The sequence below is a fragment of the Bombina bombina genome, chromosome 6 (assembly GCF_027579735.1).
Source record: "Bombina bombina isolate aBomBom1 chromosome 6, aBomBom1.pri, whole genome shotgun sequence".
Classification (NCBI taxonomy): Eukaryota; Metazoa; Chordata; class Amphibia; order Anura; family Bombinatoridae; genus Bombina; species Bombina bombina.
In genome coordinates, this window is record NC_069504.1 from 648,670,379 (window position 1) to 648,687,872 (window position 17,494).

Here is a 17,494-nt window from a genome sequence, read left to right on the forward strand (position 1 = left end):
GCACAGCCTTTGACACAGTAGACCACAAGAACCTGCTCATTTGTCTCACAGAAGTAGCCGGAGTCGCAGACTTGGACCTACCCTGGTTTGCATCCTTCCTAGAGAACCGATCCCAGAAAGTGAAACTAGGTGCCTTCACCTCAGAAGCACGTAAAATCACATGCGGAGTCCCTCAAGGATCACCCTTGTCACCCTTGCTCTTTAATATCTACCTCCGCCCACTCCTCAAAATCATCAGCAACCAGAACCTGCTCTATCACTCCTACGCTGATGACACTTAACTCTACCTACGCATCACCAACAAGAAAGACCAATACCACGCCCTGGAAAACTGCCTCTCATTGATTGATGAGTGGACGACTGAGAGCTCCCTCAAACTCAACAGATCCAAAACAGAACTCATCTTCCTCCACGCAAACGGAAACAAACACCACAGCATAACATCCAACCCACCTACCATCCTCGGACAAACCATCACTCCCAGCGCCAAAGCCAAAAGCCTTGGAGTCATCTTTGACTCAGACATAACAATGGTCGCACAAATAGGATCAGTAATCAGCGGATTTCACCATCTTCTTTGCCTTCTACGTCGACTAATCCCCTTCATCCCTGAAGTAGACACCACAGCCGTAGTTGGAACAAACATCAACTCCCAACTTGACTATGCAAACTCCCTCTACTTAGGACTCCCCAAATACCAAATCTCACAACTGCAAGTCATCGAGAACACAACTGTCAGACTGGTAACCGGGAAAAAACCCTGGGAATACATCATCCCGTCTCTGAAGACACTCCATTGGTTACCCATGAAGGATTGTGTTATTTTCAAGACCCTCTGCTTCATCCACAAATGTACACAAGGAAAAGCCCAAAAATACCTCTGCGAAAAAATAAAGCACTACACCCCAAATCGCCCCCTCAGGTCAGCCAACCAGAACTTCCTCCACATACCCAAGACCCACTACAAATCAAAAGGCGAAAAAAGATTCACAGTCCAAGGACCCCAGCTAAGGAATGTGTTACCCGCGGACATCTGCTCAGAAGAAAACCATCTAGCCTTAAGGAAGAAGCTCAAGGCCCACCTTTTCTGAAGGTTCAGGCCGCTTCTGGCTGAAAAGAGCCTTAATGCAATTTAGTTTGCGGTGTAGCACTATACAAGTTACTCATTCATTCATATACAAATATTCTTCTACATTGTCAGAAGATGAAAGTATTTTTATCACATTACTATGTTATCAGAACGACTGTAAAAGTATTAAAATTGGATGCTTTTAAAAAGATTTTGAAATGTTCCATTAACAAGTTATAAATATTTGGAGCCTGTCTTTCTCAGCACTGAGATCATAGCAGCTGCTGAATACTACTAATCCTCCTGACACTTCTTTTGAATGTTTCTAGCAAGATCTTGCTAATGGTTTATAGGATGTATTTCTCAACACAAGCTCTCAGATACCTTGTATAACGATATGTAGAGATTTCTAGACCTCAAACATATAAAAAAAACAACTTTTGCTTTTCTTAAGTGGTGTTTCTTGTCTGTTGGGCGAGATTTATTTCAGTGTCACAGCTCTTGCACATGCTCAGTATATTATTATTATCAGTTATTTGTAGAGCACCAACGGATTTCCCAGAAACAGATGTTAATAAGGTAATTTTATTTAAAAGTTTAATGTATAAACCAAATCACCTTTTACATTTAAAATATGCAACTTGTACATAAATTAAATATTATTGTAACAAAGCAAATATCTATCCAGGTATGGACCCAGTGGCTGAAAAGTGACTGTACATTACACTATTTCAACTGCGTGGTGGATGAGTCCCAGGATGTGAAGACCAATTTATGAATGAACAGGACAAGCTGAGGTCACCAAATTCTGGGCAAACCAGTACCAAGTCGTAATATGTAGAGAATAGTCAGGGTCAGGCAACTTACTGCCAAAGGAAGTAAAAAATCATAATCTGCAGAAAATGGTCTGAGTCAGGCAAAAATCAGAGAACTTGCTGGAAAAGACAGTACCAAATCAGAATATAAAAAGCAAAGGTAAAAAACTGGAGGGAAGCAGGTTCATACACCAGGGACATATTTTGGTATTCGCAACCAAGGCACTTGCCTAGGGCAGCAGATTGAGGGAGTGGCAGGTGAGATAACTAGTGCTAGCTGTCTGTATTTTATATATATATATATATATATATATATATATATATATATATATATATATATATATATATATATATATATATATATATATATATATACACACACACACACACATATGTGTATATATATTTATTGTATATCATTATGTATACTGCATAGATGTGCTAATTCCACCCACTTGTGTATGCAAGTGTTTTGCAAGCCCTAGTGAAATAAGAAAAGTCACATTACACCCTGACCAAAAAATATGGCCAAAAAAGGTCTAAAACTTGAGGGTGGGGGGCAGCAGATTTATGAGTGCCTAGGGCAGCACAAAACCTAAATACACTACACAAATAGACTATAACAGAGATAGGACCCAGGAAACAAATCAAAACAACGGGCTAGAAAGTGAGACCAAATGTATCATTAAATAGCACAGGAAAGATTCAGGCCAAGATTGACCTGAAAACAGAAGACACACAGCAACAAGAGATGATGGGACACAGACATGATGCCCAAAAATAATGCAGCAAGAAAACAAAACACTGATGCCATAGCAACCAGTAACAAGCAACCGTCTCATTGGAGTGAAAATGATCATCTAAATGTTCTTTAATGATTGTGCTTGGCAATATATCATTGTACCTTGTAAAATCATCTTTCAATACCCTGGTTTCAGGCTTGTTTGAGTGAGCCTGACATGCTAGTTAAGTGGGTGTGCAGCTACTTAAAGGGACAGTCTACACCTTAGTCTTAAAGTCTTACTTTAGATTAGGCTGCAAATAGCCTCCGGCACCCCTTTCTATATCATGCATCAGTAACAGTAAAAAAAAGTTATTTTAAAATGACTATTGTTTCTGGTCACTTTGAAATGGCTGCCAAGCTCTGCCCACTGATGACATCACTATCTGGGCTGCATTAAAGGCTTCACTAGTTACAAAGGACTCACTAGTTTAATTCAACAGACTGTCATTGCTATTCAGCAGAGTGCAGATTGTGATGTCATCAGTGGGCGGAGCTCGGCAGCCATTTCAAAGTGAACAGAAACAATAGTCAATTTAAAATAACTGTCTTACTGTTCCTGCTGCATGATATAGAAAGAGTGCATGAGGCTATTTGCAGCTTAATCTAAAGTAAGACTTTAAGATGACTAAGATGTAGACTGTCCCTTTAACATCTCTGGAGCTAAATCATCCCAATCCAATCTGAGGAGGCATAGCGAGTGTGTGTCAGATTTTGTAGTACAAGATAATATGTGGGGATCTTTGGACAATTCGGTTGTAAGGATGTATGGATATATAGCATATAACATGTGCACTAGCATAGAGAACAATTTCTGAGGTTTCCAACAAAATTTCAGGATTTCTGTAAAGCTAGCTTAATTACTAAGGACTTCAAATAAAGGGACCACATTAAACATATTTGTGTTTACCATCAAGTGTACCCTTAAATATGTATATATATAATTTATATTAGTATGTTTTATACTACATGCATAAAATGAAATATTAATAATTAGATATATTTAAAATATTTCCCTCATAACGTTTCAAATGAAAAATATTTAGAAATCATAAGGTTGTGTAGTTTGAAAACATGAGAGATATTATTAGGTATTCAATATAAGATGTATTCAAATATTGTGTAATAGTTGGAAAATATGACAAAATAACTACTATCATTTTAGACGTAAATAATGAGTCAAGGAGAAATAAAGAAATGAAGGGGAAAGAAATGAGATACAGTGCCAGGACTATCAAGGAGAAGCAAAGTACAAAAGAGAGAATCTAGGACAAAGGAGAGAAGGGCACCAGAGGGCTGGATAGGGATAATAAACTGTGAGATAAAGAAAAACAAACAGCATTAAATAGCACATTCACTAGAAAAATATCCCATTGCTTTGTGTAACAAAGTCATCTTTTAACTGCATTTTTTTGTAACTGTCCCATCTGTTTTTTTCTGTTTTAAATCAGGATTTTATTCAGTTTTATTCCTTTGTGCTACTTTTTGTTGAGCGTAACAAAGAACAGTAGAAAATGATGGTTGAGAAATTCAAGCTCATAAAATGTTGGCTCCATTAAAGTTCATCAGATATTCTTCAAGAAGTTTATTAAATGTTTTTGAAAACCTAAAAGATAACCCATTTATTTAAAGCATTTAAAATGAATTTGCAATGCAAAAATGTTATTCTAAATCTTGCACACAAAAAAAAATAGGTAACAGTATTCCAATCCATCTAAAAACATTTTTTTTTTCCTCTGGATTTTTGGACTTTTTGAAATTCAAAACCTTGGACCTATTCCCCCCCTTTCAGAAAAAAAACTTGCCCAAAGTACAAAACAATTGCTAGCATTTTTGCTATCAATTCATTTACACAGAAACTGAGCCTTTCTTTGTTTGATTTACCTATGAAATCTATATCATTTTTGAGGGGACATAAAGAGTTTTCAGTGGATGACAGTTTCAAATAACTATGTATCCCTAGAATTAAGAAATTATTGTAAAATTACATATAGTTTTATATATATATATATATATATATATATATATATATATATATATATATATATATATATATATATATATATATATATATATATACAGAGTATTACTGGATGGCTAGATAAATACAAACATATATCCTACATAGAAAAAAATATATATTAATTGGTACAGGTGGAAGTTAATAATAAAATTAGAAAGAGATTTATATTGTCAAACAAAATTGTACAAGTGCAATGAGTCTATATGATCCAGATAATGTGTGGTATAAGATGTATAACTCCACAACGGACTTTAGGATGTAAACTTACTAGAATTGACTTCAATCAATAATGATGTAAGTGCCACATACAGTTAAGAAACTTGCAATGTGGTCCTGTGCTCACTTTACACCTCTCACATCAGAGGGGAGTCAGAAGGGTGTCATGAAAAAAAGAAGCAAAGACACAACATAGAGTAATATTGTTTTAATAAAACATTAGCTAAAAATAGCTCCCCATAGCAATTACACTCACACAGTTTAACCTCAAAGTAGTATGAGGTATTCACACAGTAAAGATACCATGGAATAAGATCCGTGTTCTTATCCTGTCTGCTGGGGTTGCAGTAAAACCAAGTTTGTATCTAAATAATAAAACAGTTATATATAATCGGCTAGATTACGAGTTTTGCGTTATGAGTGAAAAAGCAGCGCTATGGGTTATAACGCTGCTTTTTCACTACCGCTATTACGAGTCTTGTCCAAAAAGCTGTACCGCACACTTTTTTGGCCGTAACGCAAATTAACTTACACAATTTGCGTAAAGTCTTTTTTCAATGGGACTTCCATAGCGCTGATATTACAAGCTTTTTCTGGGAGGCAAAAAAGTGAGCGGTACAGCCTATCCCGCAAGATTCGTAACGCAATCTAAAGTCAGTAGTTATAAGTTTACGCTACAAAGCTGTAGCATAAAACTCATAACTAAAGTGTTAAAAAGTACACTAACACCCATAAACTACCTATTAACCCCTAAACCGAGACCCTTCCGCATTACAAACACTAAAATAAAATTATTAACCCCTAATCTGCCACTCCCGACATCGCCGCCACTATAATAAACATATTAACCGCTAAACCGCCGCACTCCCGCATCACAAACACTAGTTAAATATTATTAACCCCTAATCTGCCGCCCCTAACATCACCGCCATCTACCTACATTTATTAACCCCTAATCTGCTGTCCCCAACGTCGCTGCCACTATACTAAATGTATTAACCCCTAAACCTAAGTCTAACCCTAACCCCCCCTAACTTAAATATAATTTTAAAAAAATCTAAATAAAACCTACTATTAATAAATAAATAATTCCTATTTAAAACTAAATACTTACCTATAAAATAAACCCTAAGCTAGCTACAATATAACTAATAGTTACATTGTAGCTAGCTTAGGGTTTATTTTTATTTTACAGGTAAGTTTGTATATATTTTAACTAGGTTGAATAGTTAGTAAATAGTTACTAACTATTTACTAACTACCTAGCTAAAATAAATACAAATTTACCTGTAAAATAAAACCTAACCTGAGTTACACCAACACCTAACCTTACACTACAATTAAATAAATTACCTAAATTAAATACAATTACCTAAATTACAAAAAACAAACACTAAATTACACAAAATAAAAAAAGAAATTATCAGATATTTAAACTAATTACACCTAATCTAATAGCCCTACCAAAATAAAAAAAGCCCCCCAAAATAAAAAAACCCTAGCCTAAACTAAACTGCCAATAGCCCTTAAAAGGGCCTTTTGCGGGGCATTGCCCCAAAGAAATCAGCTCTTTTATCTGTAAAAAAAAAAATACAAACAACCCCCCAACAGTAAATCCCACCACCCACACAACCAACCCCCCAAATAAAATCCTAACTAAAAAAACCTAAGCTCCCCATTGCCCTGAAAAGGGCATTTGGATGGGCATTGCCCTTAAAAGGGCATTTAGCTCTTTTTCAGTGCCCAAACCCTAAACTAAAAATAAAACACACCCAATAAACCCTTAAAAAAACCTAACACTAACCCCGGAAGATCCAATTACAGTTTTGAAGACCGGACATCCATCCTCAACGAAGCCGGGAGAATTCTTCATCCAAGCTAGCAGAAGTGGTCCTCCAGATGGGCAGAAGTCTTCATCCAGATGGCCTCTTCTATCTTCATCCATCCGGCGTAGAGCGGGTCCATCTTCAAGACATCAGGCGCGGAGCATCCTCTTCAATCAAAGTCTTCTTCCAGAATTAAGGTTCCTTTAAGTGACGTCATCCAAGATGGCGTCCCTTGAATTCCGATTGGCTGATAGAATTCTATCAGCCAATCGGAATTAAAGGTGAAAAAATCCTATTGGCTGATGCAATCAGCCAATAGGATCGAGCTTGCATTCTATTGGCTAATCCAATCAGCCAATAGAATGCGAGCTCAATCCTATTGGCTGATTGCCCCCTTATTTCAGTTCTTTTGACAGACTTGCATTTTAGCCAATCAGAGCTGACTCCATGGTAAATTCCCATGCATGAGCTCAATGTTATCTTTATGAAACACATGAACTAATGCCCTCTAGTGGTGAAAAACTATCAAAATGCATTTAGATTAGAGGCGGCCTTCAAGGTCTAAGAAATTAGCATATGAACCTCCAAGGTTTAGCTTTTAACTAAGAATACCAAGAGAACAAAGCAAAATTGGTGATAAAAGTAAATTGGAAAGTAGTTCAAAATTACAAGCCATATTTGAATCATGAAAGTTTTTTTGGACTTGACTGTCTCTTTAAGTAGAAATTCCAAAATTCTCAAAACTATATAACATAATTTATGTAAGAACTTACCTGATAAATTAATTTCTTTCATATTGGCAAGAGTCCATGAGCTAGTGACGTATTGGATATACATTCCTACCAGGAGGGGCAAAGTTTCCCAAACCTCAAAATGCCTATAAATACACCTCCCACCACACCCACAACTCAGTTTAACGAATAGCCAAGTAGTGAGGTGATAAAATAAGGAGTAAAAAAGCATACAAAAAGAAGAACTGGAATCTAATTGTGCTTTTATACAAAAAACCATAACCACCATAAGAAAAGGGTGGGCCTCATGGACTGCCATATTGCCAACATGAAAGAAATTAATTTATCACATAAGTTTTTACATAAATTATGTTTTCTTTCATGTAATTGGCAAGAGTCCATGAGCTAGTGATGTATGGGATAGAAATACTCAAGATGTGGAAGTCCACAGAAGAGTCACTAGAGAGGAAGGGATAAAATAAATACAGCTATTTCCGCTGAAAAAATTAAATCCATCAAAAAAAATAAGTCTTTCTCAGAAATTTCTCAAATTTCAAGAAAAAAACTTAAACCATAACCAGAAGAATCAAACTGAGACAGCTGCCTGAAGAACTTTTCTACCAAAGACTGCTTCAGAAGAAGCAAATACATCAAAATGGTAAAATTTAGTAAATGTATGCAAAGAAGACCAAGTTGCTGCTTTGCAAATCTGATCAACCGAAGCTTCATTCTTAAAAGCCCAAGAAATAGCGACTAATCTAGTAAAATGAGCCGTAATTCTCTGAGGTGGGGACTGTCCCGCCTCTAAATAAGCCTTGAGAATCAAAAGCTTTAACCAAGATGCCAAAGAAATGGCAGAGGCTTTCTGACCTTTCCTAAGACCAGAAAAAAACAACAAGTAGACTAGAAGTCTTCCTGAAATCTCTAGTAACTTCGACATAATATTTCAAAGCTCTTACAACATCCAAAAAATGTAAAGATCTTTCAAGAGCATTCTTAGGATTAGGACACAAAGAAGGTACAACAATTTCTATACTAATGTTGTTAAAATTCACAACTTTGGGACTTCCGGTGGGAGGGCACAGAGGGTGGAAGCAGGGAAAAGAGCTCCGCTGCTTACAGCCTCCTAACTAGAGTGAAAACCTCAAAAGTGCCGCTAGAAAAAGCTGAAATCCTTGGCAGGGGAAGCCACAACTGCCCGGAGACATATCAGCAAGGAATCAGTCATCGGATTCCCCCGCCGCAGAAGCCGCCAGATAGAAGAAGTAGGGACAAGCTGCGGCTGCAGCCGCAAAGTTACCTGACAGGGACAGACTCCAAACGACCCCCAAACAGCCAGCAGGAGACAAGTGCCAGGCGTACAAGTTCCCGGTAAGAGCCCTGAACAACTCTTTAAGGCACCCGAGGGGCCGGGAGGGAAGGTCCGGCTAACGGCGGGAACGCCGCCATCTTGCCAATTTGCTGTCTGGCCTCCACTACCAGATACGCAACGTAATAAAGGCCACAGCTTACCCGGGAGTGAAGTGGGGACACGCTCGTAAAGCACCCCACATAAATCCACAAACAATCAGCAGACCTCAGAACCACAGGGCACAAAATTAAGGAACAGAGGGAAACAAGAATAGTCTCACAAGGAAAAGGGCCTATAAACTCATATGCTGCATACTCTCTCAGGCGTTGAAAGACAGGCCAAAACATTAAGAAAAGGGAGAACCCCCTCAAACTTTGTGAGAGTACAAACATAGCCCTTGAAACTCGTCTTCACTACAGCCCTAGAACTAAGGCACATTTTGAAGAGGCTGCACAGAGGGTTTTGGCGGCTAAAACCTAAAATCCCTAGAATTATTATTTCTTTTTCAACTACCAACAGCAACTACTACACCATGCAGGGCTAGAGGGCCTGGGCCTGCCCCCCCCCGCTCATCCACCGCTTAGCAAATATACCACTGACCTTGAGTTTGATATCAATCTATGACCTGAAAGACATTAGACAGAAGCTGCAGACTTGTAGTGAAACAAATATAGAAACACATCTTATCGGGCAGCAATAGCTGGGACTTTTAAAGCTGCATGCAAAAATACTATAACTCCTATAATAAAAAGACAGGAACAATGGCGAGCAGACTTAAAAATGCCGATAAGAAAAAGAATCAAGTAGAGGCAACACAGACACCTGTAGAGGCAGATGACATGCCGAACTCTATTCCTATGGACACACACCCAATTGTCTCACAGATCTCCGCATTGTTCTTACCGAAAATTGAACAGTTGCAAACAGGGATGGACTCACTTACAACAGAAGTAAAATCATTCAATGGCAGACTAACTCAAGTGGAACAAAGGGTCGCGGAGGGAGAAACTCGCCATAGAGAAGCTGAGACCAATATTCAAACACTACAGCAGCAGAATGACAGGCTGTGGGCCAAAATCGACGACCTGGAGAACAGGTCGAGAAGAAACAACTTAAGGATTGTAGGAATCCCAGAATCCCTCCCAGGATCACAACTCATAGAATTTGCAGAAAACACCCTGCCAAAGATGTTACATATTCCTCAATCATGCCTTCCATGCATAGTAGAGAGGGCCCACAGAGTTGGGGACCCAAGAAAGCAGGGGGAAAATACCCAACAGTCGAGACAGGTTATGGTAAAGTACCTCAACTTCAAAGCAAAAGTAGCAATCCTACAAGCCTACAGAAAAGCCCCGTCGCTAGAATTTGAAGGCAGGAAAGTATATCTGTTCCAAGACTATTCTGCAGCAGTAGCAGCCAGAAGAAAAGAATTTACACCTTACTGCAAACAACTCATGGAGCAAGGCAGGACAGCAGCCCTTCTATATCCAGCGAGACTACGACTGCACACAACCAATGGTCCCCTGTTCTTTGAGTCACCAAAGCAGCTCAAGCTACATTTGCAGAGAGAGAACGAACGAGGACAACCACAAGATCAAGAAAACCGTCCTTCTGCCTCAGGAAGATGAGAACTGCTGCTAGGGCCATAAAAGAAGAAGAATAAAGCACTTTAAACACTAAGGCCTAGATTTGGAGTTCGGCGGTAGCCGTGAAAACCAGCGTTAGAGGCTCCTAACGCTGGTTTTGGCCGCCCGCTGGTATTTGGAGTCAGTGATTAAAGGGTCTAACGCTCACTTTTCAGCCGCGACTTTTCCATACCGCAGATCCCCTTACGTCAATTGCGTATCCTATCTTTTCAATGGGATCTTTCTAACGCTGGTATTTAGAGTCGTTTCTGAAGTGAGCGTTAGAGCTCTAACGACAAAACTCCAGCCGCCTGAAAATAGCAGGAGTTAAGAGCTTTCTGGCTAACGCCGGTTCATAAAGCTCTTAACTACTGTACCCTAAAGTACACTAACACCCATAAACTACCTATGTACCCCTAAACCGAGCTCCCCCCACATCGCCGCCACTCGATTAAAATTTTTAACCCCTAATCTGCCGACCGCCACCTACGTTATACTTATGTACCCCTAATCTGCTGCCCCTAACCCCGCCGACCCCTATATTACATTTATTAACCCCTAACCTGCCCCCCACAACATCGCCGCCAGCTACTTAAAATAATTAACCCCTAATCTTCCGACCGCAAAGCGCCGCCACCTACGTTATCCCTATGTACCCCTAATCTGCTACCCCTAACACCGCCGACCCCTATATTATATTTATTAATCCCTAATCTGCCCCCCACAACGTCGCCGACACCTGCCTACACTTATTAACCCCTAATCTGCCGAGCGGACCTGAGCGCTACTATAATAAAGTTATTAACCCCTAATCCGCCTCACTAACCCTATCATAAATAGTATTAACCCCTAATCTGCCCTCCCTAACATCGCCGACACCTAACTTCAATTATTAACCCCTAATCTGACGACCGGAGCTCACCGCTATTCTAATAAATGTATTAACCCCTAAAGCTAAGTCTAACCCTAATACTAACACCCCCCTAACTTAAATATAATTTACATCTAACGAAATTAATTAACTCTTATTAAATAAATTATTCCTATTTAAAGCTAAATACTTACCTGTAAAATAAATCCTAATATAGCTACAATATAAATTATAATTATATTATAGCTATTTTAGGATTAATATTTATTTTACAGGCAACTTTGTATTTATTTTAACCAGGTACAATAGCTATTAAATAGTTAAGAACTATTTAATAGCTACCTAGTTAAAATAATAACAAATTTACCTGTAAAATAAATCCTAACCTAAGATATAATTAAACTTAACACTACCCTATCAATAAAATAATTAAATAAACTACCTACAATTACCTACAATTAACCTAACACTACACTATCAATAAATTAATTAAACACAATTGCTACAAATAAATACAATTAAATAAACTATCTAAAGTACAAAAAATAAAAAAGAACTAAGTTACAAAAAATAAAAAAATATTTACAAACATAAGAAAAATATTACAACAATTTTAAACTAATTACACCTACTCTAAGCCCCCTAATAAAATAACAAAGCCCCCCAAAATAAAAAATTCCCTACCCTATTCTAAATTAAAAAAGTTACAAGCTCTTTTACCTTACCAGCCCTGAACAGGGCCCTTTGCGGGGCATGCCCCAAGAATTTCAGCTCTTTTGCCTGTAAAAGAATAAATACAATACCCCCCCCCAACATTACAACCCACCACCCACATACCCCTAATCTAACCCAAACCCCCCTTAAATAAACCTAACACTAAGCCCCTGAAGATCTTCCTACCTTGTCTTCACCATCCAGGTATCACCGATCCGTCCTGGCTCCAACATCTTCATCCAACCCAAGCGGGGGTTGGCGATCCATAATCCGGTGCTGAAGAGGTCCAGAAGAAGCTCCAAAGTCTTCCTCCTATCCGGCAAGAAGAGGACATCCGGACCGGCAAACATCTTCTCCAAGCGGCATCTTCGATCTTCTTCCATCCGGTGCGGAGCGGGTCCATCTTGAAGCAGGCGACGCGGATCCATCCTCTTCTTCCGTTGTCTCCCGACTAATGACGGTTCCTTTAAGGGACGTCATCCAAGATGGCGTCCCTCGAATTCCGATTGGCTGATAGGATTCTATCAGCCAATCGGAATTAAGGTAGGAATTTTCTGATTGGCTGATGGAATCAGCCAATCAGAATCAAGTTCAATCCGATTGGCTGATCCAATCAGCCAATCAGATTGAGCTCGCATTCTATTGGCTGTTCCGATCAGCCAATAGAATGCGAGCTCAATCTGATTGGCTGATTGGATCGGCCAATCGGATTGAACTAGATTCTGATTGGCTGATTCCATCAGCCAATCAGAAAATTCCTACCTTAATTCCGATTGGCTGATAGAATCCTATCAGCCAATCGGAATTCGAGGGACGCCATCTTGGATGACGTCCCTTAAAGGAACAGTCATTCGTCGTTCAGTCGTCGGTCCGGATGGATGTTCCGCGCTGGAGGTCTTCAGGATCCTGCCGCTTCGCTCCGGATGGAAGACCATAGAAGATGCCGCCTGGATGATGACTTCAATCGGATGGAAGATCCTCTTCTGCCCCGCTTGGATGAAGACTTTGACCGGATCATGGACCTCTTCAGCCCCCGCTTGGGCTTGGATCAGGACATCGGAGGAGCTCTTCAGGACGGATCGGTGAACCTGAATGGTGAAGACAAGGTAGGAAGATCTTCAGGGGCTTAGTGTTAGGTTTATTTAAGGGGGGTTTGGGTTAGATTAGGGGTATGTGGGTGGTGGGTTGTAATGTTGGGGGGGGGGGGTATTGTATTTATTCTTTTACAGGCAAAAGAGCTGAACTTCTTGGGGCATGCCCCGCAAAGGGCCCTGTTCAGGGCTGGTAAGGTAAAAGAGCTTGTAACTTTTTTAATTTAGAATAGGGTAGGGAATTTTTTATTTTGGGGGGCTTTGTTATTTTATTAGGGGGCTTAGAGAAGGTGTAATTAGTTTAAAATTGTTGTAATATTTTTCTTATGTTTGTAAATATTTTTTTATTTTTTGTAACTTAGTTCTTTTTTATTTTTGGTACTTTAGCTAGTTTATTTAATTGTATTTATTTGTAGGAATTGTGTTTAATTAATTTATTGATAGTGTAGTGTTAGGTTAATTGTAGGTAATTGTAGGTAGTTTATTTAATTTTTTTATTGATAGGGTAGTGTTAGGTTTAATTATATCTTAGGTTAGGATTTATTTTACAGGTTTACAGGTTTGTTATTATTTTAACTAGGTAATTATTAAATAGTTCTTAACTATTTAATAGCTATTGTACCTGGTTAAAATAATTACAAAGTTGCCTGTAAAATAAATATTAATCCTAAAATAGCTACGATGTAATTATAATTTATATTGTAGCTATATTAGGATTTATTTTACAGGTAAGTATTTAGCTTTAAATAGGAATCATTTATTTAATAAGAGTTAATTAATTTCGTTAGATGTAAATTATATTTAAGTTAGGGGGGTGTTAGGGTTAGACTTAGCGTTAGGGGTTAATACATTTATTAGAATAGCGGTGAGCTCCGATCGGAAGATTAGGGGTTAATAATTGAAGGTAGGTGTCGGCGATGTTAGGGAGGGCAGATTAGGGGTTAATACTATTTATGATAGGGTTAGTGAGGCGGATTAGGGGTTAATAACTTTATTATAGTAGCGCTCAGGTCCGCTCGGCAGATTAGGAGTTAATAAGTGTAGGTAGGTGGCGGCGATGTTGGGAGCGGCAGATTAGGGGTTAATAAATATAATATAGGGGTCGGCGATGTTAGGGCAGCAGATTAGGGGTACATAGGGATAACGTAGGTTGCGGCGGTTTACGGAGCGGCAGATTAGGGGTTAAAAAAAATATGCAGGGGTCAGCGATAGCGGGAGCGGCAGATTAGGGGTTAATAAGTGTAAGGTTAGGGGTGTTTAGACTCGGGGTACATGTTAGAGTGTTAGGTGCAGACGTAGGAAGTGTTTTCCCATAGGAAACAATGGGGCTGCGTTAGGAGCTGAACGCTGCTTTTTTGCAGGTGTTAGGTTTTTTTTCAGCTCAAACAGCCCCATTGTTTCCTATGGGAGAATCGTGCACGAGCACGTTTTTGAGGCCGGCCGCGTCCGTAAGCAACTCTGGTATCGAGAGTTGCATTTGCGGTAAAAATGCTCTACGCTCCTTTTTTGGAGCCTAACGCAGCATTTGTTTGAACTCTCGATACCAGAGTTAAATTTATGGTGCGGCCAGAAAAAAGCCCGCGGAGCGTTAACAGCCCTTTTACCGCCAAACTCCAAATCTAGGCCTAAAACATGTTAACTCAACAGGACCACGAAGATCAAGCAGATGACACTTGAAAACAGAGACACTGTTGAAGGCCTCAGAAATCACAGAGTAAAGCCTCTTAAAAACTAAAGGACATGACAACTTATATCCTTTACAAGTGGGGGGGGGGGGGAGCGGGAAGTGGGGAAAAACAAAACAAAAAAAAACAAAAAAAACGTTACTGTTTATTGTCTGTTATATTGTTGAAATTTATTGTATGTATTTGTCTCTTTTGAACAAATTCAAGAACCGGTTTTAAAAGTTTAAAAGTTAAGATTCAGTAGACAGACTTTGGACACTGCAGAAAACAGTAAGTAACGCTCATCAAACTATACTGCAACACCTACACACAACACTCCACACTTCACAGCCTGGACAAATTGTGACACCCACACACAACGAGATACTCACTGTAGGACAATGAAAATCACCACTTGGAATGTGGGAGGGATAACATCGCCTATTAAAAGAAAGGCGATCCTGAGACAGTTGAACACAAAAAAAACCGATATAGCCATACTAGAAGAAACACACCTTTCGCAAATAGAACATCAAAAACTTAAGCAGGGATGGGTGGGAGAAGTACTCTTCACGCCGTATGAAAAGAAAAGAGCGAGAGGGATTGCAATGCTATTCCGAAAGGGACTGAACTATGACATCTCACAGGTGATCTCGGATGTCGAGGGTAGATATCTGATTATAAAACTAAAGATTGATACACTATCCCTGATACTTTGCGGTATATATGGCCCTCAGACACAGAAGAGAGAATTTCTAATACACCTCCAAAGCAAACTCTTACAAATTCCAGACCTACCCATTATAGTGGGTGGAGATTACAATATAGCGCCACACACACCTGCGGACAGATTCCGTGACCCCACTAGCAACACAAAACCCCAAACAGCCATGGACAGGATCTAAAAGAGAAACATTGATACTTAAAAACTTCAGAAATAGCCTGGGTCTTTTAGATGTATGGAGAGAAAGAAACCCTGAGGCTCGCGATTACACATGTGCACATCCATCAAAAACTACACTTTCCCGCATAGACTATTTCCTAGTCTCAAGTCACTTATGCCCTAGGGTAGGAGACATTATGATAGATCCCATAACCATCTCAGACCACTCACCAGTCACACTAGAGCTAATTACTGATGTCCCTCAGAGAAAGATGTGTGGGTGGAGATTCCCTACGCATCTGTACCATGACCTCAACTTGCGAAAACACTTGGTGGGAGAGTGGTTAGTTTACAAAGACCTTAACAAACAACACATAAACGACATTTCATTGTTTTGGGAAACGGCAAAAGCGGTGCTAAGAGGGGGAATCACAACTTATGCAATTAAAATAAACATAATTAGCAGAAAGAGAGGTGAACTACTTCTCCGCCAACTACTAAATGCAAGGAATCAATACCTTAGACACCCGACAGACCAAAACCGACTACATTACAAAGACATCAAGACCCTCAGAGACACTCATCTAATTCAGACAGCAGGCAGAGCCCAAACCCGGATGCAGGCTAAATTCTATCGATATGGTAATCGCACAGGTAAATTACTAGCAAAGATCACCAAACTAACCAGGAAACCTAATACTATAGCAGCCATACAGAAACAAGGAACAATACTCACAAAGAAAGAGGATATACATAAAACATTTGTAGACTACTATTCCAAACTGTATAGCCCCCAGAGGGTAGATGAGGATTTAAAACAAAACTTTTGGAAGGACTTAGCCCTCCCTCAAATAACTGAGGTGCAGTTACAGACTTTAAATAGCCCAGTGAACTCCCTGGAGATTACTAGAGCTATTGACGCTTTGCCCCTAGAAAAAACCCCCGGGCCTGACGGCCTACCGGGGGAGTTCTATAAAATGATCAGGGAAGAGGTGGCGGAGACACTCACCTTACTGTTCAATGCCATAATGAAAGGAGGGGCAAACCTATCAAACAGATTTACGGAAGCGAATGTGACAGTCATCCCCAAACCAGACAGAGACCCACTACTGACATCCTCGTATAGGCCAATTTCACTACTCAATTCAGACTACAAACTGTTCACCAAAATTTTAGCCAATAGACTGACGGGGATATTACCGGACCTGCTACACGAAGACCAGACAGGGTTTGTTAGGGGGAGATCCTCAGTTAAGAACATGAGAAAATTGCAGCTAGTCCTATCACACTACTGGGGGGAGGGAGGGAAGGAGGGAGACCAGAGGGAAGGAGACGCGTGTATACTATTGATAGACGCTGAAAAAGCGTTCAACAAGATACTATGGGACCACCTTTTCACAACTCTTGGGGAATTTGGGATCCAGGGCGACTTTATGACAGCCACTTACGCACTGTATAATGAACCCCGAGCAGCAATTCTAGTTAATGGCGAACCATCAAACTCTTTCCCGCTAATGAGAGGCACGAGACAGGGATGCCCACTTTCTCCGCTCCTTTTTGACCTGGCCCTTGAACCATTAGCAACCAAAATTAGGAAAAACACTGAAGGATTGACTATAGGCAGTGAAACCCTCCACATATCCCTTTTCGCAGATGATATGATCCTATACACGAGAGACCCCAGGCGAAATATCCCTATTTTAATGCACACCATAACTGAGTTCGGTCAAATTTCAGGATATTGCATAAATAAAGATAAATCAGAGCTGTTGTGGCTACGGAATAAGTCACCAGCAGAACCACTACAAGATAACTTTAAGATTGTAACTAACTC